General features: G+C 42.2%; 1 long non-coding RNA gene across 1 annotated transcript in view; it reads left to right on the forward strand.

Moving 5' to 3' along the window:
- Window positions 1-27,796, forward strand: part of LOC133244256 (uncharacterized) — a 91,161-nt gene that overhangs the window by 57,351 nt on the left and 6,014 nt on the right. The window lies entirely within an intron of this gene.

The following is a 27,796-nucleotide window of genomic DNA, read 5'->3' on the forward strand; positions in this document are numbered from 1 at the left end:
AGTGACCTTGGAAATACACACCAATCTTAGTTGAAATCTGCCTGAAAATTCAGTTCAGCTGTGGCTGTGTAGCAATCTGTCCACAAATAAGGCATTGCTGGGAAATCTGATGGCTTTTATTCTTGTGGCTGGTCTCTGCAGGAAGCGTTGGTGTAGTATCAGGAATGTGGACTTGGACTTTTTAGACCTTTTTGCAGCTATGACATCTCCTTAAGTGGCCCACATGGACCAGGGAGAAGTCCTTCCAGATATGTTAATATCTTAGATGCTCTGGCTTAGCAGCACATGACCCAGAAACATCAGAGTGGCCTCTAGCAGTCACGACTTTCAGAGAGATGCAGATAAACCAGAGAAAAATCAGGATAACACTATGGAAGATCATAAGGTTGGACATGAGGCTGGTCAGTCGGTTCTAGGAGATGGCTATCCTGTCACACGTAGCAAATAGCATTGTTGTATAGTGATGCAGATTTGAAGAGATATTCTCCATGTAGGTTCATTCAGGTACCCTGGTGCCCCAACCTGCTGTCCTGGAGATTGGGGTTTGTGAGAAGCAGGTAGTCTCAGATGGCACCTGTGTTGAGGCCCCAGATATCCAGGCAGAAACATGACACCTTGTTCTTCTGCTTGAAGACCCAGGGGCTTCAGGGGAAGTTGGAGAGTCTAAGGCTTTTTGACCATAAAACGATGCCTCCCTGCTGATGGAGAAGCCTGTATCAGTTTGGAGAGAGTTCCAGACTGACTGTTCACAGGGGTTCTTCCTGGAACATGAAGAAGGGGCTGGCAGGTCTTGGCAGGGTATAAGGATAGTGTTATAACACACCAAGCAAGAGAAAAGTTTTAAGTAGTTGAAGGGAATATTATTATATCTAATGTATTTATTTTTAATTGGAGGATAATTGCTTTATAATATTGTGTTGGTTTCTGCCATACATCAACATGAATCAGCATTTTACATATATCCCCTCTTTCTTGAATCTCCCTTCCACCTCCACCCTATCCCACCCCTCTAGGTTGTCACAGAGCCCTGGTTTGACTTCCTTGGGTCATATGGAAAATTCCCACTGGTGATCTATTCTATGTATGGTAGTGTATATGTTTCCAAGATACTCTCTCTGTCCATCCCAGCCTAGGAGAGGTTATTTGATCTCCACCAGGATGTGGGGGATCAAAGTAGGATGAGGGACCTCTTGAATAAAGGTAGTATCTGTGATCACTGTGTCCCGCATCAGGGACTCCTCTGCTAGTGTCCAGTTGCAGTGACATTTGTAGCCTCATGGCTGGTTGGGGAGAAAGCCATGAAGGGCATTAACCAGCCTGAGCAGCAACATGACATTGTGTTAGCTTCATTTTCACATGACCCTGCTCAAGCAGTGGCAAAGATAAATCCGGGTAGTGCCAAGTTCACATCCCACCAGCTTGTTACCAAAGTGGGGAAGAAATTTTCTCTTTCTCAGGAGGACCAGTGACAGTTCCAAGGCTGATGATGCCCACATGAGTCAGGTAGTATGACTGTGACATTGATCAGCTAGGCCTGGGGAAGGTAATCTCTCTTCAGTCCTTGGCCTGAGATTGAGGGAGAGGTGGTTGTCTAAGAAAAACTGAGTTCCCTTTATCTAAGAAAAGGATGTGAGTGCCAAGTAGCAAAAACATCATATATCCACACTTTCTGACTTGAAATACGTGACTAGGTGTAAGTCAAAACCAGAATTTAAATGAAGAACTGGTCACCTAGGGCCTTCATGTAGCTGCAATGTTCCTAGAAAGTGAAGGGGTTTTCCTGACATGCTCTAAAACACTTCTTAGGAAATAAAATATGCTCAAGCACTTAGCTTTGGGAAAAAATCATGTGACTAACAAACAAATGGACTGGAAGCTGGGGGAAGGGTAGGCAGGAAGCTAAGAGAGAAGGCTCATATCCCTTTAACAAATAGGCAGCACTACTGAGAATAAAGGAGGAAATGAAGCAACAACTGAAATAATGAAGTGGTTAATTTTTTGGCAAAAAATGATGCAACATCTGCATTGATATATAACCTAAAGAAAACCCCAGTAATTTCCGTTATTGTGATATAATTAGATGACAGTGACATTTTTTTATTTCTTCCTTGTCAGTTTCTAAGCTACGAGTTAATCTAATCTGGCAATCACTTTCTTCAGGTAAAGTCCCTCTCATTCTTCAGTGGTACCTCTTTGAAAGTACCTTTTTTTCAGATTCACGCAGGGCGAGATCGTTTTTCTTTCTTGTCAGCTTTTCTGCTTCTGTACCTACCCCTAAGACAGCACTTGTCATGTTGCACTGTAATTTTTCATTTGTTCAAGAAGTTCTGTTAGGCAAGATGGATTTGAGGTACATCATTTGACTTCTCTGAACGTCAAATGGGAATGACCAATCCTTCCACAGAGAAGTGCCATGAGAATTCAATTCAAGGAGCTGATGCAGGAACGGCATGCTAAATTGCTTCAGTTGTGTCTGACTCTGCGCAACCCCATGGACTGTGGCCTGCCAGGCTCCTTTGTCCATGGGATTCTCCAGGCAAGAATACTGGGGTGGGTTGCCATGCTCTCTTCCAGGGGCATATTAGTGCATTTTAGGGTTTAATCCCATTGAAATAATAGTAATTATTATTGATATGTCCTTTACTAGATGGTGAGCTCCTTGAGGACATCAGCTGTTCTGAGATCATAGTAGTAGACACTCTATGTAGAAAGAAATGTATGTATGTAGAAAGAAAAAGACAGGGAAAGGAGGGGAGATTAGGAGAAGAGAAGAAGAGACAGAGGGAAATGAGGGAGGAAATAATAAGGGGAACAACTGAGAATGGGGCACTACCAGGTTTAACAGCCTATGTAGCCAGAATGAGCCTATCCAGCTAAGAAGGGTCTTAACAACTTTTGTTTTAGAAGTAAAGAAATGTAAGTGACTCAGATAGAAAAGAATCTGTCGGCAGTGCAGGAGACCTGGGTTTGATCCTTGGGTCAGGAAGATCCCCTGCAGAAGGGCATGGCAACCCACTCTAGTATTCTTGCCCGGAGAATTCCATGGACAGAGGGGCCTGGCAGACTACAGTCCCTGGGGTCACAAAGAGTTGGACATGACTAAGCAACTGACACACACACACACACACATACACACACAGACCAAGAAAAGCTAAGGAGAAGGTCTAACACCATAAATATGGTATTTTTGGTGTGGGCTGGAATACAGGCTGTCACTTGGGGTTATTCCACACAGTCCCTGCTGTCGTCTGGGTCAGCTTTTTGTCCTCTCCATCTTCCTTAGCAATGCCAGGCATCCACATGGCTTGATAAACCTCAGCTGACCTCTGCCTTTGGGAGAATAGGTCCTTTCCTATCCATGCCTAGCTGGAGACGGAGGAAAACTTAGGTAGTTGGTTGTCTCCTGTGAAAAACAAGACAGCCATTAAGGAGTAACATGGTCCTGGCCTTAATGTGGTTGCTTCTACAGGATCAATTCCTATTTGCACCCATAATGAGGATCACTAATTGCAAGTGTTGAAGCAGTTAAAGAAATACAATGCATGTCCTTCTTGAACATAGGTTTGTACTGAACTGCCTACAAGCATCACTGCCTTCCTTGGGAAATGGGCTTGCATTTAGGTGCTCTAAGATCCCAAACAGGATGTCTGCAGCTCCTTCTGGAGGGAGTGAAAAACAAAACATTCCTGTGTGTGGGTGGATTTGGCTCCTCAGAAGTGAGTGAAAACTAATATAGAGACTTACAGGAAAAGCTTGAGGGGATTTGGAATAGACTTGAGAAAAAGGAGCCACAGTGGGTATTGTAATATCTGTAATATACTTTTAAATATTTTATCACAGGCAGTATATTCTCATGTTTGTAGGTTACATTATACTGTAGGTATAACAAGTGGTCCTATTTGGGAATTCACACACTAGGGTGGCAAGCCAGCATTCTAATTAGGAGAACTGTATTCCAGAATCAGCTTCTATAAGAGCTTTCATGATCTTTATCTCTAATCAACAGCAGAGGCTTTACCAGTTGGCATAGAAATAGATTTCCATTATTGAAAGCAGTATCTTTCTAGTTGACATAATGGATGTCAATTAGACAGTGGGGTTTCAACAGCGAGATTGCTAATTGTAAAGATAAGTGGATTGTCTAAAATATTTTAGGATAGCTCTCTGCTCTTGCTTGAGAGTGTAAAGAACTAGACAGTCCCATTGCTCTTAGTGAGGAAATCCTGTGTCTGAATTTGACTTCTGATGGTTCTGGTTATTTGATGATTATTATAAAATTAATTGAATTTTGCTCCTAGAATATGGTCACATTTTCTGACATGATGCGGTGATGTCAGGAGTTGTAGCCTTCATGCCTGAACTATGAAGGAAAGCCAGCATGTTGAATATATTAGTTATATAATGCTCCTTAAAAAATTACCCCAAAATTTAGTGGCTTAAAACAACAATCCTTTATTATCTTCTTATAGTTTCTGTGAGCCTGGAATTTGGGAAAGGTTCTAGCTTGGGTGTTTCTCATGATGTTGCAATTAATGTTTACTAAAGCTGTAATTATCTGAAGTCTTGCACGGGGCTGGAGCACCCACTTCCAAGATGTCTCAATCATATGTCTGGAGTCAGTGCTTCCTGCTGGACAGAGGGCTCGGCTCCTTCCCATGTTAGCCTCTCTATATGGCCAAGACTTCCTCACAAGCATCCTGAAAGAGTGCCAAGGGGAAGCTAATCCTCTCTGTGACCTAGCCTCATATGGCACCACTTCTGCCTTACTCTGTGGATTGGGATGGTCACAGTCCCCTGACTAGACCTGAGAGGAAAGGACATAGGCTCCACATCTCATTAGAAGGGACATCAGTCACACTGTATGAAGAGCATGTGCCGTGGAAGAAATATATAGGTGCGGCCGCCTTCGTGGAATGCAATCAGCCGCACAGTCTTAGTCTACTGCTGCTGCCAGAACGGATACCATAGGCTGAGGACTTCAATAGTAAATGTTTTTTATTTTTCTCACAGATTTGGAGGATCAAAGTTCAAGATCATGGGGCCAATATGGTCAGATTCATGGTGAGAGCACTCTTCCTAGTTTGAGGGCCCTCAAATGGTCTTTCCTTGGTACATGCACAAGGAGAGAAAGATCCCATGCCTTCCTCTCTTTTCATAAGGGCATTAATCCTATCATAAGCACCCCACACTGGGCGTTAGGGTTTCAATTAATGAATTTTAGGGGAACACAAATATTCAGTTCATAACATATTAAAATAATATAAATACTACATTAAATTTATGTAAATAATGTAAGGGGCTTTCCTTGTGGCTCAGATGATAAAGAATCTGCCTACAATGCAGGAGACCTGAGTTCGATCCCTGGGCTGGGAAGATCCCCTGGAGAAGGGAAAGGCTACCCACTCTAGTATTCTTGCCTGGAGAGTTCCATGGGCAGAGGACCTTGGTGGGCTACAGTCTATAATACAAAGAGAAAAAAATAGAAAAAAACCTAGGTCCTTGATACCATAATTGTGCTGCTTAAATAACAAACCTTAGAAACGTTTCTGAATGTCTTATTTCATGAGAGTGTATTTTCTTTACTGATTTATTCCATTATTGTAGCTGAGAGTATATTACTTGGTATAAAAGTCAGAGTAAAAGAACTGGGTATAAATTCTCCTGAAGTCTCTTAGATAATTCAACCAAAGCATTTAATTACATTCATTTATTCAACAGACACTTATTAATGGCCTTCAATGTGCCAGCGAGGTATGATGTAAGACACTAGGGAGGCAATATAGTGAGTAAAAGAGAAATACCTGTCATCGTGGACTAAGAGTCTACTATGTGTTCTGTGAGTCTCTGTGTGTGAGAGTGGTGGTGGTATGTGGTGGCAAGTGAGACACCAGATAAATAATTAAAATGATGTATGTGGTGAGGAGTACACCAGAGAAAAATAAAGCAGAGAGGGATAGAGTGGCAGGGGAAGTCCTCACATAAAAAGTGACACTTGAGTAAAGACTGGGAGGAGGTGAGGGGTGAAGTATGGTAAAGGCCCATGTGGAAACACACGTGTGTGTATGAGGAGCATCAAGGAGCCAGTGGGACCCAGGCGACTGAGGACCGTAGGAAATGAGGATGGAAAGTTTATAGAGATGGGAGTAAACTGTATCATGATATGGGGAGCCATCTGAGCTTAAAGAGAGTGAAAGTGTTAGTCACTCAGTCGCGTCCGACTCTCTGTGACTGTAGTCTGCCAGGCTCCTCTGTGCATGGAATTCTCCAGGCAAGAATACTAGAGGTAGGGGGTTAATATGATCTGACTTACAGATCATGCTATTCCACGTTCAAGGTCAGGAGGGGCGGCAGTGAGGAGATACCCCTCGTCCAAGGTAAGGAGCAGCAGCTGTGCTTTGCTGGAGCAGCTGTGAAGAGATACCCCACGTCCAAGGTAAGAGAAACCCAAGTAAGACAGTAGGTGTTGCAAGAGGGCATCAGAGGGCAGACACACTGAAACCATAATCACAGAAAACTAGTCAATCTAACCACACTAGGACCACAGCCGTGTCTAACTCAATAAAACTAAGCCATGCCCATGGGGCCACCCAAGACGGGCAGGTCATGGTGGAGAGGTCTGACAGAATGTGGTCCACTGGAGAAGGGAATGGCAAACCACTTCAGTGTTCTTGCCTTGAGAACCCCATGAACAGTATGAAAAGGCAAAATGATAAGATACTGAAAGAGGAACTCCCCAGGTCAGTAGGTGCCCAATATGCTACTGGAGATCAGAGGAGAAATAACTCCAGAAAGAATGAAGGGATGGAGTCAAAGCAAAAACAATACCCAGTTGTGGATGTGACTGGTGATAGAAGCAAGGTCTGATGCTGTAAAGAGCAATACTGCATAGGAACCTGGAATGTCAGGTCCATGAATCAAGGCAAATTGGAAGTGGTCAAACCGGAGATGGCAAGAGTGAACATCGACATTCTAGGAATCTGCAAACTAAAATGGACTGGAATGGGTGAATTTAACTCAGATGACCATTATATCTACTACTGTAGGCAGGAATCCCTCAGAAGAAATGGAGTAGCTATCATGGTCAACAAAAGAGTTCGAAATGCAGTACTTGGATGCAATCTCAAAAGTAACAGAATGATCTCTGTTCGTTTCCAAGGCAAACCATTCAACATCACAATAATCGAAGTCTATCCCCCAACCAGTAATGCTGAAGAAGCTGAAGTTGAATGGTTCTATGAAGACCTACCAGACCTTGTAGAACTAACACCCAAAAAAGATGTCCTTTTCATTATAGGGGACTGGAATGCAAAAGTAGGAAGTCAAGAAACACCTGGGGTAACAGGCAAATTTGGCCTTGGAATACGGAATGAAGCAGGGCAAAGACTAATAGAGTTTTGCCAAGAAAATGCACTGGTCATAGCAAACACCCTCTTCCAACAACACAAGAGAAGACTCTACATATGGACATCACCAGATGGTCAACACCGAAATCAGATTGATTATATTCTTTGCAGCCAAAGATTGAGAAGCTCTATACAATCAACAAAAAACAAGACCGGGAGCTGACTGTGGCTCAGACCATGAACTCCTTATTGCCAAATTCAGACTGAAATTGAAGAAAGTAGGGAAAACCACTAGACCATTCAGGTATGACCTAAATCAAATCCCTTATGATTATACAGTGGAAGTGAGAAATAGATAAGGGCCTAGATCTGATAGATAGAGTGCCTGATGAACTATGGAATGAGGTTCATGACATTGTACAGGAGACAGGGATCAAGACCATCCCCATGGAAAAGAAATGCAAAAAAGTAAAATAGCTGTCTGGGGAGGCCTTACAAATAGCTGTGAAAAGAAGAGAAGTGAAAAGCAAAGGAGAAAAGGAAAGAGATAAGCATCTGAATGCAGAGTTCCAAAGAACAGTAAGGAGAAATAAGAAAGCCTTCCTCAGTGATCAGTGCAAAGAAATAGAGGAAAACAACAGAATGGGAAAGACTAGATATCTCTTCAAGAAAATTAGAGATACCAAGGGAACATTTCATGCAAAGATGGGCTCGATAAAGGACAGAAATGGTATGGACCTAACAGAAGCAGAAGATATTAAGAAGAGGTGGCAAGAATACACAGAAGAACTGTACAAAAAAGATCTTCATGACCCAGATAATCACAATGGTGTGATCACTCACCTAGAGCCAGACATCCTGGAATGTGAAGTCAAGTGGGCCTTAGAAAGCATCACTACGAACAAAGCTAGTGGAGGTGATGGAATTCCAGTTGAGCTATTTCAAATCCTGAAAGATGATGCTGTGAAAGATGTGCTGCACTCAATGTGCCAGCAAATTTGGAAAACTCAGCAGTGGCCACAGGACTGGAAATGGTCAGTTTTCATTCCAATCCCAAAGAAAGGCAATCCAAAGAATGCTCAAACTACCGCACAATTGCACTCATCTCACGTGCTAGTAAAGTAATGCTCAAAATTCTTCAAGCCAGGTTTCAGCAATATGTGAACCATGAACTTCCAGATGTTCAAGCTGGTTTTAGAAAAGGCAGAGGAACCAGAGATCAAATTGCCAACATCCACTGGATCATGGAAAAAGCAAGAAAGTCCCAGAAAAACATCTATTTCTGCTTTATTGACTATGCCAAAGCCTTTGACTGTGTGGATCACAATAAACTGTGGAAACTTCTTCAAGAGAAGGGAATACCAGACCACCTGACCTGCCTCTTGAGAAACCTGTATGCAGGTCAGGAAGCAACAGTTAGAACTAGACATGAAACAACAGACTGGTTCCAAATAGGAAAAGGAGTACGTCAAGGCTGTATATTGTCACCCTGCTTATTTAATTTCTATGCAGAGTACATCATGAGAAACGCTGTGCTGGAAGAAGCACAAGCTGGAATCAAGATTGCTGGGAGAAATAGCAACAACCTCAGATGTGCAGATGACACCACCCTTATGGCATAAAGTGAAGAGGAACTCAAAAGCCTCTTGATGAAGGTGAAAGAGGAAAGTGAAAAAGTTGGCTTAAAGCTCAACATTCAGAAAATGAAGATCACGGCATCCGGTCCCATCACTTCATGGGAAATAGATGGGGAAACAGTGGAAAAAGTGTCAGACTTTATTTTTGGGGGCTCCAAAATTACTGCAGATGGTGACTGCAGCCAGGAAATTAAAAGACGCTTACTCCTTGGAAAAGTTATGACCAACCTAGACAGCATATTCAAAAGCAGAGACATTACTTTGCCAACAAAGGTCCGTCTAGTCAAGGCTATTGTTTTTCCAGTGGTCGTGTATGGATGTGAGAGTTGGACTGTGAAGAAAGCTGAGCGCCGAAGAATTGATGCTTTTGAACTGTGGTGTTGGAGAAGACTCTTGAGAGTCCTTTGGACTGCGAGGAGATCCAACCAGTCCATTCTGAAGGAGATCAGCCCTGGGATTTCTTTGGAAGGAATGATGCTGAAGCTGAAACTCCAGTACTTTGGCCACCTCATGCGAAGAGCTGACTCATTGGAAAAGACTCTGATGCTGGGAAGGATTGGGGGCAGGAGGAGAAGGGGACGACAGAGGATGCGACGGCTGGATGGCATCACTGACTCAATGGACGTGAGTCTGAGTGAACTCCGGGAGTTGGTGATGGACAGGGAGGCCTGGCGTGCTGCGATTCATGGGGTCACAAAGAGTCAGACACGACTGAGTGACTGAACTGAACTGAACTGAACTGAAGAGCATTGCCAGTGACCAAACAACAAGGACATTTGCCATCTGCCTCTGGGGAGACTGAACCCTGTGCTGTTGCAGCTGTTGACCTTCAACTCCCTCTGAGGGAGTTCAGGGTGGAGTGAGGCACTCTGTGCTCCAGGGAATCTGATGGGACAGGTCTTTAGATAGTTGGATGTTATCAGGAACTGATTTCATAATTACAATCCTTTAGTTCAGTTCAGTCACTCAGTCGTGTCTGTCTTTTGCCAACTCATGGACTGCAACACACCAGGCTTCCCCATCCATCACCAACTCCCAGCTTGCTCAAACTCATGTCGATCGAGTTGGTGATGCCATCCAACCATGTTATCCTCTGTCTTCCCTTTCTCCTCCTGCCTTCAATCTCGCCCAGCATCAGGGTCTTTTCTAATGAGTTGCCTCTTCGCATCAAGTGGTGAAAGTGTTGGAGCTTCAGCTTCAGCATCAGTCCTTCCAATGAATATTCAGGACTGAGCTCCTTTAGGATAGACTGGTTGGATCTCCTTGCAGTCCAAGGGACTCTCAAGAGTCTTCTCCAACACCACAGTTCAAAAGCATCAATTCTTTGGTGCTCAGCTTTCTTTATGGTCCAACTCTTACATCCATACATGACTACTGGAAAAACCATAGCTTTGACTAGACAGACCTTTGTTGACAAAGTAATGCCTCTGCTTTTTAATATGCTGTCTAGGTTTGTCATAGCTTTTCTCCCAAGGAGCAAGCGTCTTTTAATTTCATGGCTGTAGTCTCCATCTGCAGAGATTTTGGAGCCCAAGAAAATAAAGTCGGTCACTGTTTCCATTGTTTTCCCATCTACTTGCATGAAGTGATGGGACTGGATGCCATGATCTTAGTTTTTTTTATGTTGAGTTTTAAGCCAGCTTAAAGATGAAATTCTAATCCTTGTATCTCGTCATATCTAGAAAAGCACTATATCCCTTCATGATGACATCAGATCCTCATGACCAGCAGAAAACCTTTTGTAAAATGACTGCTTAATTGTATTGAACTCCCCCTTCACCAGAATCTTATATATTGACCTTCCCCCACTGCCTCTTTAGAGCAGTCTGTCAGTGCTGTATGAGGTGCTGCCTCCCAGTCTGCAATCCTCATTTTGCCCCAAATAAAACTTAACTTGCAGCTCTCAAGTTCTGTATTTTTTTTAGTCAACAGTTGCAAAGATTCAAGGGTGAGTGGCCCCAGAAAAAGAATCAGGGAGAAGCTGTATCAACTTTTATGAATTCCCCATGGAAGTCTGTGTCACTTCTGCCACATTTATTGCATCAAGGCAGTAACAAAGTTCTGCCAGGAGTCAGAGAGTAGGAAATAGACTCCATCTCTCGATGGGAGAGTAGTAAGAACACACTCTTATTGGTTATTGGTTAGTGTTATTGGTTAGTGGTTATAGGTTAGTGTTATTGGTTAGTGTCTGACTCTTTTGTGACCCCATGGACGGTAACCTACCCGGCGCCTCTGTAAATGAGACTTCCCAGGTAAGAATACTGGAGTGGGTTGCTACTTTACCACTGAACCACCAAGGAAGCCATTACCAGTGTATCAGTTCAGTTCAGTTCAGTCGCTCAGTCGTGTCTGACTCTTTGCGACCCCGTGAACCACAGCATGCCAGGTCTACCTGTCCATCACCAACCCAGAGTTTACCCAAACCCATGTCCATTGAGTTGGTGATGTCATCCCACCGTCTCATCCTCTGTCATCCCCTTCTCCTCCTGCCCTCAATCTTTCTCAGCATCAGGATCTTTTCAAATGAGTCAGCTCTTCACATCAGATGTCCAAAGTATTGGAGTTTCAGCTTTAGCATCGGTCCTTCCAATGAATATTTAGGACTGATTTCCTTTAGGATGGACTGGTTGGATGTCCTTGCAGTCCAAGTGACTCTCAAGAGTCTTCTCCAACACCACAGTTCAAAAACATCAGTTCTTTGGTGCTCAGGTTTCTTTATGGTCCAACTCTCACATCCATACATGACTACTGGAAAAACCATAGGCTTGACTAGATGGACCTTTGTTGACAAAGTAATGCCTCTGCTTTTTAATATGCTGTCTAGGTTGGTCATAACTTTCCTACCAAATAGTTAATATGTAAAATCAGAAAGGCAGATGCTGTGACCAAAGAAGTGAATGTAAACAGAAAAGAATGTGATCCAAGAATTGAGTTCCAGGGCCCTAGACATTTAGCAGTAAAGGAAACATGGGGCAGATGAGACTGATAAGGAGAGGCCAGGATGAAGCGTGGTATCCTGGAAGCCACGTGAGAAAAGTGCTGGAGGAGGAGTCAATGGGCTGCAGTTTTCAGTTTTGTAGACTGTGATTCTGTGATGGGAAACATCTGAACAGATATTTGTATTTCTAACTCAGGCTCTTAGCTCCATCAGTACAAATTCTTCTCTCTTCTGCTGAATCAGAAGCTTCTGGAGGGCAAGGATGTTGGTCATCTCTGGACCCTCTAAGGTCCCATGATGATGTTTTCCACAAAACTGGTACTTACTAAATGAGGATGGACACACATTAGCAATGAAGGGGTACCATGTAAGTTAAATTCCCTTAAAAGAGCACTTGTAAGCTTGAGAAGCTTCCCTAGTGACACAGGAGTAAAGAAATTGCCTGCCAATGCAGGAAACGTGGGTTCAGGCCCTGAGTCAGGAAGATACTCTGGAGAAGGAAGAAATCCCATGGACAGAGTCTAGCGAGCTACGTATGTTCCATGGGGTTGCAAAAGAGTCAGGCATGCCTTAGTGAGTAAACAACAACAACAAAGGAATTTCTCATGATTTGTGGTAGTTATGTTCTATAAAGTTGTTGTGAACTTTGAATTAGTGAACACCGAACCATCACTCCTGGTAGAATATAGTGTTAGATTTCTGTGAGCCTCTGATCATAAGTTTTGTCATCCGAAGACCATTATTTAGTACATACTATTGGTTCATTAAGTTCCAGTCAGCAGCACCAAAACTCAGGCCTGAAGGAAGCTTATCTAACATATTCTTCATCACAGCCTGTCTTGTGAATAGGAACACTGGACAGCCCTTCAGCACATGCTTGGGAGTCATCTTAAACAAGGAAATCACCAACAAAATGCACAAAAACATGACGAATGTGACACTAAGTAGACTGAAAAGAATTCTTATTGACAGTAAGAGGGCTGAAGCAAGGCAGAGCAGCCCAGCGTTCTGTGGTCCTCTCCTCAGACTGAGCCAGAAGCTCTTGCACTGGGTGACTCAGCATTTCTGCTGTGCTGCCCCTGTCTGCTGATGACCACGGAAGGACAGAGTGAATAAATTTTAGAAAGTACACGTATTTGAAAATACAGAATCTAAACCATGAGGATGACTGTATTTAACTTGCCTTAAACTGAACGTAAAGGCCAAAGCAGAACGGTTTTCATAGCTTTATCTCTGTACATCCATTCGGAAGGGGCCCTAACTTCAGTAGTTTTTAAAATTTGAAGATGCCATCAATACTTTACAGCTTAGCAACTTGCAAAAATAACTCTGAAATTATAGTTTGCTTTGGTCTCATTAGTTTGAAATCAGATTTTATTGCTTTAAAAATGCATTACTATTTCTGAGTGTATCTGCTTTGGTTAGCACGTTCTTCTTATAGTCCCATAAATTAGTTGCTCTGTGCAGACTTTTCTATTTGGACGTTGAGGTCATTGAACAGAATAGAAGCTGGGGTGCCCCTTTAACACTCTTGGGGAAGGTCAGCTCCTGCAATGTGTTTCAGTGTCTGATTTTACTCTGGGCCATAGGTGAGGCTGTCTAGAATCCTGCCACCGTACAAAGGCTCTCAACACTCTGTTGGTGGCAATTTGCAGAAATTCCCCGGAAGTTTTAAAAAGCCCCAAAATGGGTCAGGTAGGTGGAAATTGGGAAAAGCACAAACTAAATAATAGTATTTATAGAGATTGAGCCAAAGCAGCAGTAGGTCACCAAGCAGAGGTGACCATTCCCTCTCGAAAATTCTGTGAAATTCCTGTGAGAGAAAACGTATTTGGCTTTAAGGGAGAAAAATATCTTGATCTTTTGGTTTTAATAAGCAATTTCCTAAATAGCTAAGTTAAGTTAAAGGAGAAAAATAAAAACAAAATGAGCAGAAATGTGAACCCCAATGTCCTTTAAAAATGCCTTTATAATTTTCCATGGAAAAGTTTTTTGTTTAGTTAAGGAAAAGCAAATTTGTCATCTTTTTTGGCAGCCTCAAATTATTTGGTTTCTAATTCCTAAAGTCATTTAGCTCATCGAAGAGTAAGCCCATCTCTCCCAACAAACACCCACTGTCTGCTTGGAGCTGGGGAGACTCTATTGGGGAGGCTCAAGGGCACCCCAAGGACACGACCCTCTGCCTAGTCCCTGTTAGACACTGCTACATAGCACGCCCAAGACAAGCCAAGGGTCTTTGGGAGAGAAGGCAGCACCAATCTTGCCATTAGTCTGACCAGCTTTCTTCTGCCTCTTCTCTTTCCCTAAGATATTGTCTTCCTGCCAAGATAATATCCTGAGTTGTGCAGATGCGAGAAGCAGGGCAGAAAGCCACTCCACTTTGTTTTGCCTGGAAGTTAACCTTGAACTCTCAAGGGAGCACTTAGCCTCCTGCGGAAACAACACCCTCCAAATACAGCAACCCAGTCATTCTGGGTGCCAGACTGCCCTTGACTTCAGCTTTCCCAGCTGCAAAAGATTTGGAAAACGTCTTTGAGGAAAAGGTGATCGCGAAAGCTATGCCCTTTTCTCAGGCCAGAGGGCCAGGGAGATTAAGGAGGAGGCACCAGGAGTGGTATGGATGTTGCCTAGGATACTTACTGGTTTTGAAGGAGCGCTAAAACCTCACTGGAATAAACTAGAGATGCAATGTCAGTTAGCTCAGGCTTTCATTCACAGCTTTTCTGTGGAAGTAAATGGTTCCAATGAAGCATTCGTTTCTGTGATGCCATGCAGGCAGCGGGGCACATCTGCAGACCTGCCTCAGACCCACCGCCTGCCCCCCCACCACCAAGCTTGTTTCCACAGGTCAAAGACTGAAGGCATATTTCCGTCAGCTGGCCTGGGAATAACGCACAACTCCTAAGATGTTGTTTCCTGGAAATGAGGGTTTTATTATTACAAAAATCTTTTCTTGTCTAAATGATAAGCTCTTTAACATACCCCCCTGCCAAACAGCCTAGCTTAGAAAATGGCCCACGATAAGTATAAGTAGTCACTCTCTTGTTCTGAATATGAAGAAAGAAGTATATGATTTTTATCCATAGAAACTTCTTACCCTTACTGTGTTGAACAAATTAGCTTTAAGGGGAGTGATATTATTACTCTTCTGGAGCCCCTGTGTCTTTCTGGCCCCAGTGGTCTAAGTTGCTTGGTTAATGATTCCTTCCTGGTCCTCAATGGCTAGGGACAGACTGTTATGCTGAGGGTTTCCTGCTCTCAAGTAAGGGTGACCAACCATTGTGGTTTTTCCCAGACTGAGGGTTTTCAGTGCTGAAACCAGGAAAGTCCAGACAAGTTGGTCACTTTATTTTAGGCCAGCTTATGCCGAGGGAGACAGCAAGGTAAGGGGTTTGCTGTTTCAGGCTCTGAAAACTACTGCCTGAATTAGGACTTGTCTCCATCATTTCATTTGACACCTAACAGTGGGCAAGTGACTTAATCTCCCTGCTTTTTAGTTTTTCACACCTAAAACTAACAACATTGACCTCTTAGGGCTATCGTGAACCCAAAGTAAGACTAATGTATGCAGAATGCCTCTCAGTGTGCCGTGCAGTAGGAAGTGCTTATAAATGGTAGCTGTTTTTGTTATTGTAGTATTATTATTTGATGGTATCATGGCAGTGATGGGGTGAGCAATCCTGTGGAAAATATAGCAACTGATACATCTGATGTCCACCCAGAGCTAGCAAGAAATGATCAGATAACATTCGAGAAAGCTTAAGAAGGGGGTGAGTAGGATTGTTCTTCCTTTTGGAAAGGAAGATTTGTTCTTCCTTTTGGAAACAGTTTATCAAAGTGGAACTTACTTTGAAAAGTTTGGGTGTCTATAGGGACAAATTTCGATGATCTGGAAAATCCAGGCAGATGGCTTTTTTTGGATAAGGGAGACACTGTTCTGTGTGCATGCTCAAAGCTCCGCAGGCCTCTTAAGTGTCCTCAGTGAGGAAGGGAGGGAGCCTGTGGTTCATCAACCCCTCTGGAGCACAGGATCAGGCTGCACACCCTTGGCATGTGCTACGGAAAACCTGTGCTGGGGCTCCAGACACATGTGTTTTTAATCAGTATTAACAGAGTCTGGTTCTGAAGCTCTTATTTCCTGTCGGTAATTTTTTGCTGAGTCATTGGAGCTCATGCATCTTCTGAGACAGCAGTAACATGACCAGATGAAACTGCTGTGGGCCCACCCCTTGCCTGTGGGCACATATTTTTGCAAACTTGATTCAACCAATATGCCTTCACAGATCACATACTGCATGCCCTGCACTGAGTTAGGGACCTGGAACTTACTGCGAGGGATAGGGCCCAGCTTTGTCCACAAAGAAATTGCTTTCTAGTGGGGAGGACAGGTCCATAATCAAGGACTACAAATTGAATCTTAAAGAGTTTTATAGATTATAAATAGAAATATAAACCATGTGACTGGGAAGCATGGAGTAATTCCTTCTGACTGGGGAGAATCTCAAAGGAAAGTACATAGATCTAGGCTTTGGAAGAAAAAGAGAATAAGTAGGACTTCAAAAAGCTGAGAAAAGGAAAGGAAGTTTGGGCACAGGATACGAGGAAGCTGTAAAATGTATACAGCTTCGTAGCATCACGTCAGGCAGCCAGCATGCTCCACTGGACAACAGGAAGGCCAACGGCAGCTTCGTGCAAGATCAGTTGGGCTGCTGATAGAGGCTGCAGAATGGCTGTGAGACTACAGAGTTTGTACTTTCCTTCATAGGCAAGTGGGTGAGGGAGCAGTGTTCAAGTGAGGGAGCAGTATGGTCATGGCTAGGTCTTAGAAAAATGAATTGGTCAAGGAGGGAGTCTGTTTGTGGTTATGGAGGATGCAAGAAGACAGGAGAGAGCACAGGTATTAGCTACGAAATGCAGAGAAGAGTTGTTGAAGTCCTGAACTTTGGAAGTGCCAGAGAGAATGGAAGGGAGGGAAGAGAGGCGATTAAGGAAGCACGTGGGAGGCAGAAAGAAAAGATTTATCTATGTCCAACCGCATTGTGGGAATTGGGCAGGGTGGAGGCAGCTGGGAATGGAAGAGTGAATGGAATCTGTGAAGAGCTGCAAAGATGACAGGTGGTGAAGAGGAGGGAGGTGGGGTCATTTAGCTGAGAAAAAAGGATGACCAGAACCTTAATGAGAGTGTGAAAGAGAGGAGTGACAACTGTTTTCTGATTTCCTCAGAAAATGACTCAAGCTAAGGTCTAACGAATGTGGAGGACACATAAGAAAGAATTTCCAAGTAGGGACCTCACAGGAGGAGACATTATGCTGTGAGCACCAATCCCCACATCGCTGTCTGGAGTGGGGAAGAGGTGCCTCTTTCCATCCCCCTACTAGAAACCCAGCTAAGTCCTTCCTCGGTCAGTTGTTTCCTAATGTCTCTTTAAAAATCATGACAGGATAAACATTCAAATCTTCTCTGAGTATGTGGCCAAGTATTTGAAATGTAGAGACCAGGAATATATTAACCAACATAGAGTATCCAGGATTAAGTTATTTAGAAAAGTCACCGTTCAGAGTTATAGAAGCATACAATGCAAATAAATTACCTATTAAGGTGGCCAAGAAAACATTGACCAGCCTTTGGCATTCTTGAAACTCACCAAGAGTCAGCCAGTCATTCCTACTCTGTGAACAGGCAGGAACCAGCACTACCAAACTTTCTTCATGCTTCAAGTATATGGCAGCTTTGTTTTGCTTATGTCAGTTCCCTTGTCAGAAACCATATTTGTTGCAAGTCTTAAAACTTTTTAGCAAGAACCTCAAGGCCCATAGCATCACATCTCATTATTCTCTATTCCCTGCTCTTTGCTTTGATTCTGTTTGCTTACTTCCTATCGTATCCAATCTCAGTGGTTTCAAATCCATGTCATATTTAGATTCCCGTGTCTCACCCCTGAAGATCCTGATTCTTGGTTTTAGGTGTCTGTGTATTTTTTAAAAATGTTTTTTGGAACATAATAAAGGAGTACGTCAAGGCTGTATATTGTCACCCTGCTTATTTAACTTATATGCAGAGTATATCATGAGAAACGCTGGGCTGGAAGAAGCACAAGCTGGAATCAAGATTGCTGGGAAAAATATCAATAACCTCAGATATGCAGATGACACCACCCTTATGGCAGAAAGTGAAGAGGAACTCAAAAGCCTCTTGATGAAAGTGAAAAGTGGAGAGTGAAAAAGTTGGCTTAAAGCTCAACATTCAGAAAATGAAGATCATGGCATCTGGTCCCATCATTTCATGGGAAATAGATGGGGAAACAGTGGAAACAGTGTCAGACTTTATTTTTGGGGGCTCCAAAATCACTGCAGATGGTGACTGCAGCCATGAAATTGAAAGACACTTACTCCTTGGAAGGAAAGTTATGACCAACCTAGATAGCATATTCAAAAGCAGAGACATTACTTTGCCAACAAAGATTTGTCTAGTCAAGGCTATGGTTTTTCCTGTGGTCATGTATGGAAGTGAGAGTTAGACTGTGAAGAAGGCTGAGCACCAAAGAATTGATGCTTTTGAAGTGTGGTGTTGGAGAAGACTCTTGAGGGTCCCTTGGTCTGCAGGGAGATCCAACTAGTCCATTCTAAAGGAGATTAGTCCTGGGTGTTCTTTGGAAGGAATGATGCTAAAGCTGAAACTCCAGTACTTTGGCCACCTCATGCGAAGAGTTGACTCATTGGAAAAGACTCTGATGCTGGGAGGGATTGGGGGCAGGAGGAAAAGGGGACGACAGAGGATGAGATGGCTGGATGGCATCACCAACTCGATGGACGTGAGTTTGAGTGAACTCCGGGGTTGGTGATGGACAGGGAGGCCTGGTGTGCTGCAGTTCATGGGGTCGCAAAGAGTCAGACAGGACTGAGCCACTGAACTGAGCCTATATTTATTTATAACATACAATTTAATACATTTTAACATATGTATAGGGGCTTTCCAGGTGATTCAACTGTAAAGAATTTGCCTGCTAGTACAGGAGACACAGGTCCGATCCCTCAGTAGAGAAAATCCCCTGGAGGAGGAAATGGCAAACCACTCCAGTATTCTTGCCTGGAGAATCCATGGACAGAGAAGCCTGGCAGGCTACAGTCCATGGGGTCGCGAAGAGTCAGACAAAACTGAGAGACTGAGCATATACACATGCAACATTTGTATATGCCAGTGAAACCATCACCAAAATCAAGACAATGAATGTATCCATCACGCCCCAAATTTTCCTCATGCCACTTTGTCATCTCTCCCTCCTGCCCTTCCCTTCTTGCTGCTCTGTCCCCAGGAAATGACCAATCTGCTCTTGTTACTATAGATTAGTTGTATTTTCAAGAATTTAATACAAATTCCAGCTCCTTTTTGTCTAGCTTCTTTTACTTTCATTTTATAATGGTTTTGAGATTCATCTCAATTGTTGCTGTTATCCATAGTTCATTCCTTTTTATGGCTAATGTAATATTTATTAATAGTTGTGTGGCTGTATCACAATATATTTATGCATTCACCTGCTGATGGATTTGGATGGTTCCCTGGTTTTGCCTATTGCAAATAAAACTGCTATGAATGATTGCACACAAGTCTTTCATGGGCATATACTTTCATTTATCTTAGGTAAACATCTAGGAAGAAAATGACTGGAGAATATGGTAGTTGTATATTTAACTTTATGAGAAACTTCCAAACTATTTTCCAAAATGGCTGTACCATTTCGTATTTCACCAGCAGTACATGAGAGTTCTAGCTCTTCTACACCCTTGTCTATACCTAGTGTGCTAGTAGGTATGTAGTGATAGCTCATTGTGGTTTTATTTTGCATTTACTTTGCATTTCTAGTGACTAATAATGTTGAATGTCTTTTCACATTTTTGTCATCTGTGTATTTTTTGGGTGAAGTTCCTGTTGAAATCTTTTGCTGATTTTTAAAAATTGCATTCAGTTCAGTTCAGTTCAGTCGCTCAGTCGTGTCTGACTCTTTGCAACCCCATGAACCGCAGCACGCCAGGCCTCCCTGTCCATCACCAGCTCCCGGAGTCCACCCAAAGCCATGTCCATTGAGTCGGTGATGCCATCCAACCATCTCATCCTCTGTCATCCCCTTCTCCTCCTGCCCTCAATCTTTCCCAGCATCAGGGTCTTTTCCAATGAGTCAGCTCTTCGCATCAGGTGGCCAAAGTATTGGAGTTTCAGTTTCAGCATCAGTCCTTCCAATGAATATTCAGGACTGATTTCCTTTAGGATGGACTGGTTGGATCTCCTTGCAGTCCAAGGGACTCTCAAGAGTCTTCTCCAACACCACAGTTCAAAAGCATCAATCTTTGGCACTCAGCCTTCTTTATAGTCCAACTCTCACATCCACACATGACCAATGGAAAAACCATAGCCTTGACTAGACGGACCTTTGTTGACAAAGTAATGTCTCTGCTTTTTAATATGCTGTCTAGGTTGGTCATAACTTTCTTTCCAAGGAGTAAGTGTCTTTTAATTTCATGGCTGCAGTCAGCATCTGCAGTGATTTTCGAGCCCAGAAAAATAAAGTCAGCCACTGTTTCCACTGTTACCCCATCTATTTCTTTCCTTTAATTGAGTTTGGAGAATTCCTTGTATAGTGTAGTTACAAGTCCTTTATCAGATATGTGATTGGCAAATATTTCCTTCCAGGCTGTGGCTTTTCATTTTCTTAGCAGTGTCTTTTGAAGAGCTCCTAATTTTGTCTTTTGAAAAGTTCTAAATTTCAAGTTTCAAATATTTGTTTTTTTCTCTCATGGATCACAATTTTGGTGTTATAAGAAATCTATGCCCAATCAAATGTCATAAAGGTTTTCCTACCCTAATTTTTTTCTAGAACTTTTATAGTTTCAGCTTTTACACTTAGGTTTATGATCCACTTTAAGTTAAGTTGTAAAAGTACATATTGAAGTTCAGTTTTTTTATGTGTATCTATTGACATAATGAATTTGTTCTGGCAGCATTTGTATAAAAGACATTCTTTTCTCCACTGAATTGCCTTTGTGTTATACTTTTGTTGAAAATCATCTGACCACTACATATGAGTCCATTTCTGAGCTTTCGTTCTGCTGCATTGATCAAGTTTGTCTACCATTATACCAATACCACACTGTCTTGGATACTTACTACAGCTTTGTAATGTTTTAAAGTTAGATAGTTTAAATTCCAGCTTTGATTTTCTTCTTCAGCATTGATCTATTTTATTTAGGTCAGTCATAGGCTGAGTGTTTAGAGAATTATGACCCCACAAAATTCATCTGTTGAAGTCCTAACCCTAAGTATCTCAGAATATGAGTGTGTTTATAGATAGGGCCTTTAAAGAGATTATTAAGGTAAAATGAGGTCATATGGGTTGGCCCTAATCCACTAAGACTGATGTCCTTACAAGAAGAGAAGACAGGAACATACAGAGGGAAGACCACATGAACACACAGGGAGAAGATGGCCATCTTCTACAAGCCAAGGACAGAGACCCCAGAAGAAACAACCCTGCCTCCAGAACTATGAAAAAATATATTTTTGTTGTTTAAGGCACCTGCTGCTGGTGCTGCTAAGTCACTTCAGCCGTGTCCGACTCTGTGCGACCCCATAGATGGCAGCCCACCAGGCTCCCCCATCCCTGGGATTCTCCAGGCAAGAACACTGGAGTGGGTTGCCATTTCCTTCTCCAATGCATGCATGCATGCTAAGTCGCTTCAGTTGTGTCCGACTCTGTGCGACCCCATGGACAGCAGCCCACCAGGCTTCTCCATCCACAGGATTCTCCAGGCAAGAATATTGGAGTGGGTTGCCATTTCCTTCTCCAGTTTAAGCCACCTGCTGCTGCTGCTGCTAAGTCGCTTCAGTTGTGTCCGACTCTGTGCAACCCCATAGACGGCAGCCCACCAGGCTCCCGTCCCTGGGATTCTCCAGGCAAGAACACTGGAGTGGGTTGCCATTTCCTTCTCCAATGCATGAAAGTGAAAAGTGAAAGTGACATCGCTCAGTCGTGTCCGACTCTTAGCGACCGCATGGACTGCAGCCCACCAGGCTCCTCCGCCCATGGGATTTTCCAGGCAAGAATACTAGTCTATGGTAATTTATTATGGCAACCCTAGCAAACTAATATAATGTTCCATCACATTTTCACATGGATTTTTTAATCAGTTTGTTATTTTCTAAAAAGTTCCTGCTGAGATTTGAATTAGGATTACATTAAATCTGTAGATAAATTTGAGGAATATTTATGAATTAACAACATTGAGTCTCAAATCTATCAACACAGTTTATCTCTCTTTAGATCTTATTTCCTTTTTATAAGCAATGTTTTGTAGTTTTCTTTGCATGTCTTTTGAGATTGAGCTTCTGTCAGATCTATCTCAAAGTAGTTAACACTTTTTGATGTTATTATAAATAATATTGATGTTAATTTTAATATATAATTCTTCATTATACATAAATAAATTTTTAACTGTTTAATTAAACTTTGCATTTTGAGACAGTTGTATTTTCACATGTAGTTGTGAGAAATAATACAGAGAAACCCAGTGTATCCTTTACCCAGTTTCTCCCAATGGTAGCATCCATAGTACATATCACAGTCGGGATATTGACATCCCTACAGTCAAGACAGGGAATCATTCCATCACCCTAAGGATCTCTGTTGCCCTTTTATAACCACATCCACCTCCTGCCTCATAACTCATCTCTGATCCCTGGAAACAACCAATTTGTTTTCCATTTCTATGGTTTTTCTCATTTCAAGAATGTCACTATAATCTTTGAGACTGGCTTTTTTCATACAGCATAATTTCTTGGAGTTTTATGCAAGCTGAATATATCACTAGTTCATTCTTTTTTATTACTAAGTATTATTCTGCTATATGGATATCCCATAGTTTGTTTAACCATTCACTCTGTTTCTTTTTATTCTTTTTGTTTCAGTTTTATTGAGATAAAATTGACAAATAAAATTGTGAGCTATTTGAAGTATACATTGGTAAAGGATTCTTGCATGAAGCTAGTTAACATATCCATCACCTCACACATTTATCTTTTTATAATTTATCTTTTTTTTTGGTTGGTAAGAACCTTTCAGTGGAAAAAAAGTGAAAGTATTACTTGCTCAGTCAAATCCAATTCTTTGTGACCCCATGGACTGTAGCCCACCAGACTTCTCTTTCCATGGAATTCTCCAGGCAAGAATACTGGAGTGGGTAGCCAGTCCCTTCTCCAGGGGATCTTCCCAACCCAGAGATCAAACCCAGGTCTCTGCATTACAGGCAGATTCTTTACCATCTGAGCCACAAGGGAAGTTGTAAGCAAATTTCAGTTATACAATACAGTGTTAACAACTATAGTCACCATGTTATACCTTAGACCCTCAGACATTATTCGTCTCCTAACTGAAAAGTTATTGAGTTGACCATAGTTTTCTTTTGGAGTCTGTTAATATGAAGAATTATACTAATTAGTATTCAAATAATAAACCATCCTACATTCCTGAGATAAATTCCATCTAGTCATAGATTTTTTCCCCAATATATTGTTGGTTTTGACTTGTTAAATATTTGTTACAAGTTTTTACATATATGACTATAACGGTTATTGATCTGTGGTTTTATTTTCTTTTAATATCAGTTTAGTTTTTATATCAAAAGTCATGGTGGCCAGTAGAATGAGTTGGGAAGATGTCCCTTTTCAAGTTTCTAGAAAAGTTTTAGAATTGGTTTTATTTCTTCCGTACACATTTGGTAAAATTTCCAGAGACCATTTCTTCCTGAAGTCTGTTTTTTTTTAATGGAAAAATTTTTTAGTATCAATTCAATTTCTATAATAGATACAGCATTTATCTATATTTTCTTGAGTGAAATTTAACAGTGTGAGGCTTTCAAAGTATTTGTCTATTTCATTATAAGTTGTTGAATTTATTGGCATAATGTTCATGTGCTCTTATTTTTTTAAATATCTAGAGAATCTATAGTGATACCAAGACTCTCATCTGTGACACTGACAATTTTTGTGTTTTTCCTTATCAGTGTGGCTAGAGTTTTTCCAACCTTATTGATCTTTCAGTGTTTTCTCCCTGTGGTTTTTCTTTCTTTAAAAACAGTTATTATTTTTAACAAAAATATTATTATTATTATTATTAACAAAAAATAGTATTAGCTAAAGTCTATTGTTGTTGTTTTGCCTTTTCATACTGTTCATAGCGTTTTCAAGACAAGAATACTGAAGTGGTTTGCCATTCCCTTCTCCAGTGGGCCACATTCTGTCAGACTTCTCCACCATGACCTGTCTGTCTTGGGTGGCCCCACAGGGCATGGCTTAGTTTCATTGAGTTAGACAAGGCTGTGGTCCATGTGATCAGATTGGTTAGTCTGTGAGTATGGTTTCAGTGTGTCTGCCCTCTGATGCCCTCTTGCAACACCTACTGTCTTAGTTGGGTTTCTCTTACCTTGGATGTGGGGTGTCTTTTCACGGCTGCTCCAGCAAAGCTCATCAGCTGTTCCTTACCTTGGATGAGGTTGCCCCTCCTGACCTTGAATGTGGAGTAGCTCCTTTTGGCCTTCCTGCGCCTGTGCAGCCACCGCTTCTTGGATGTGGGGTTGCTCCTCTCGGCCGCCGCCCCTGACCTCGGAGGCTCCTGCGCAGTCGCAGCCTGGCGCTCTGTGTTGAGAACCCCATGAACAGTACGAAAAGGCAAAATGATAGGATACTGAAAGAGGAACTCCCCAGGTCGGTAAGTGCCCAATATGCTACTGGAGATCAGAGGAGAAATAATTCCAGAAAGAATGAAGGGATGGAGCCAAAGCAAAAACAATACCCAGTTGTCGATGTGACTGGTGATAGAAGAAAGGTCTGATGCTGTAAAGAGCAATATTGCATAGGAACCTGGAATGTTAGGTTCATGGATCAAGGCAAATTGGAAGTGGTCAAACAGGAGATGGCAAGAGCGAACGTCAACATTCTAGGAATCAGCAAACTAAAATGGACTGGATTGGGTGAATTTAACTCAGATGACCATTATATCTATTACTGTGGGCAGGAATCCCTTAGAAGAAATGGAGTAGCCATCATGCTCAACAAAAGAGTCTGAAATGTAGTACTTGGATGCAATCCCAAAAATGACAGAACAATCTCTGTTTGTTTCCAAGGCAAACCATTAATATCACGGTGATCCAAGTCTATGCCCCAACCAGTAAAGCTGAAGAAGCTGAAGTTGAACGGTTCTATGAAGACCTACAATACCTTTTAGAACTAACACCCCCAAAAATGTCCTTTTCATTATAGGGGACTGGAATGCAAAAGTAGGAAGTCAAGAAACACCTGGAATAACAGGCAAATTTTTCCTTGGAGTATGAAATGAAGCAGGGCAAAGGCTAATAGAGTTTTGCCAAGAGAACACACTGGTCATAGCAAACTCCCTCTTCCAACAACACAAGAGAAGACTCTACACATGTACATCACCAGATGGTCAACACCGAAATCAGATTGATTATATTCTTTGCAGCCAAAGATGGAGAAGCTCTATACAGTCAGCAAAAACGAGACCGAGAGCTGACTGTGGCTCAGATCATGAACTCCCTATTGCCAAATTCAGACTTAAATTGAAGAAAGTAGGGAAAACCACTAGACCATTCAGGGATGACCTAAATCAAATCCCTTATGATTATACAGTGGAAGTGAGAAATAGATTTAAGGGACTAGATCTGATAGACAGAGTGCCTGATGAACTATGGATGGAGGTTCATGACATTGTACAGGAGACAGGGATCAAGACCATTCCCAGGAAAAGAAATACAAAAAAGCAAAATGGCTGTCTGGGGAGGCCTTACAAATAGCAAGAAAAGGGGGGAATGAGAGAGTCACTTCCTAGGCAGGTTGATAAGGAGTTTAGGGGTCCCCAAGGAGAGAGGGATCTGGAATTCTCAAGGAGGAAGAAAGGACAAACTTTTTTTTTTTTTTCCTTCTCTACATTCCTTAGGATTATATAACAATAATGTATCCTGCCTGAGGACAGTCTCTGGATTAAACCTTCTGGCTAATTCTGTTATCTTAAAATATAAATTATGGGAGTAGGTCTGGTGAGGTCTTTACAACCTCCAGACATTCTTTGGATTTATTGGAGAGTATGTAACTTCATTGCTAACACTAGCAAGCGGGTACTCTTTCTGCCCCCTTCTGATGCCTATGTCAGAAGCTTTCTCTATCTCCTTTATACTTTAATAAAACTTTATTACACACACACACACACACAAAAGAGAGAAACAAAAAGCAAAGGAGAAAAGGAAAGATAAAAGCATCCAAATGCAGAGTTCCAAACAATAGCAAGGAGAGATAACATAAGCCTTCCTCAGCGATCAATGCAAATAAATAGAGGAAAACAACAGAACGGGAAAGACTAGAGAAGTCTTCAAGAAAATTAGAGATACCAAGGGAACATTTCATGCAAAGATGGGCTCGATAAAGGACAGAAATGGTATGGACCTTACAGAAGCAGAAGATATTAAGAAGAGGTGGCAAGAATACACAGAAAAACTGTACAAAAAAGATCTTCATGACCCAGATAATCACGATGGTGTGATCACTGACCTAGAGCCAGACATCCTGGAATGTGAAGTCAATAGTGATGCCTTAGGAAGCATCACTATGAACAAAGCTAGTGGAGGTGATGGAATTCCAGTTGAGCTATTTCAAATCCTGAAAGATGATGCTGTGAAAGATGTGCTGCACTCAATATGCCAGCAAATTTGGAAAACTCAGCAGTGGCCACAGGACTGGAAATGGTCAGTTTTCATTCCAATTCCAAAGAAAGGCAAGGCCAAAGAATGCTCAAACTACCATACAATTGCACTCATCTCATACGCTGGTAAAGTAATGCTCAAAATTCTCCAAGCCAGGTTTCAGCAATACATGAACCATGAACTTCCAGATGTTCAAGATGGTTTTAGAAAAGGCAGAGGCACCAGAGATCAAATTGCCAACATCCGCTGGATCATGGAAAAAGCAAGAGAGTTCCAGAAAAATATATATTTCTGCTTTATTGACTATGCCAAAGCCTTTGACTGTGGATCACAATAAACTGTGGAAAATTCTTCAAGAGATGGGAATACCAGACCATGGCATCCGGTCCCATCACTTCATGGGAAATAGATGGGGAAACAGTGTCAGATTTTGTTTTTCTGGGCTCCAAAATCACTACACGTGGTGACTGCAGCCATGAAATTAAAAGATGCTTACTCCTTGGAAGGAAAGTTATGACCAACCTAGATAGCATATTCAAAAGCAGAGACATTACTTTGCCAACAAAGGTTCGTCTAGTCAAGGCTATGGTTTTTCCTGTGGTCATGTATGGATGTGAGAGTTGGACTGTGAAGAAGGCTGAGCACCGAAGAATTGATGCTTTTGAAGTGTGGTGTTGGAGAAGACTCTTGAGAGTCTCTTGGACTGCGAGGAGATCCAACCAGTCCATTCTGAAGGAGATCAGCCCTGGGATTTCTTTGGAAGGAATGCTGCTAAAGCTGAAACTCCAGTACTTTGGCCACCTCATGCAAAGAGTTGACTCATTGGAAAAGACTCTGATGCTGGGAGGGATTGGGGGCAATAGGAGAAGGGGACGACAGAGGATGAGATGGCTGGATGGCATCACTGACTCGATGGATGTGAGTCTGAGTGAACTCCGGGAGTTGGTGATGGACAGGGAGACCTGGCGTGCTGCGATTCATGGGGTCTCAAAGAGTCGGACACGAATGAGTGACTGATCTGATCTGATCTGACCTGCCTCTTGAGAAACCTATATGCAGGTCAGGAAGCAACAGTTAGAACTGGACATGGAACAACAGACTGGTTCCAAATAGGAAAA

This window comes from Bos javanicus, chromosome 3 (genome assembly GCF_032452875.1).
Source record: "Bos javanicus breed banteng chromosome 3, ARS-OSU_banteng_1.0, whole genome shotgun sequence".
Classification (NCBI taxonomy): Eukaryota; Metazoa; Chordata; class Mammalia; order Artiodactyla; family Bovidae; genus Bos; species Bos javanicus.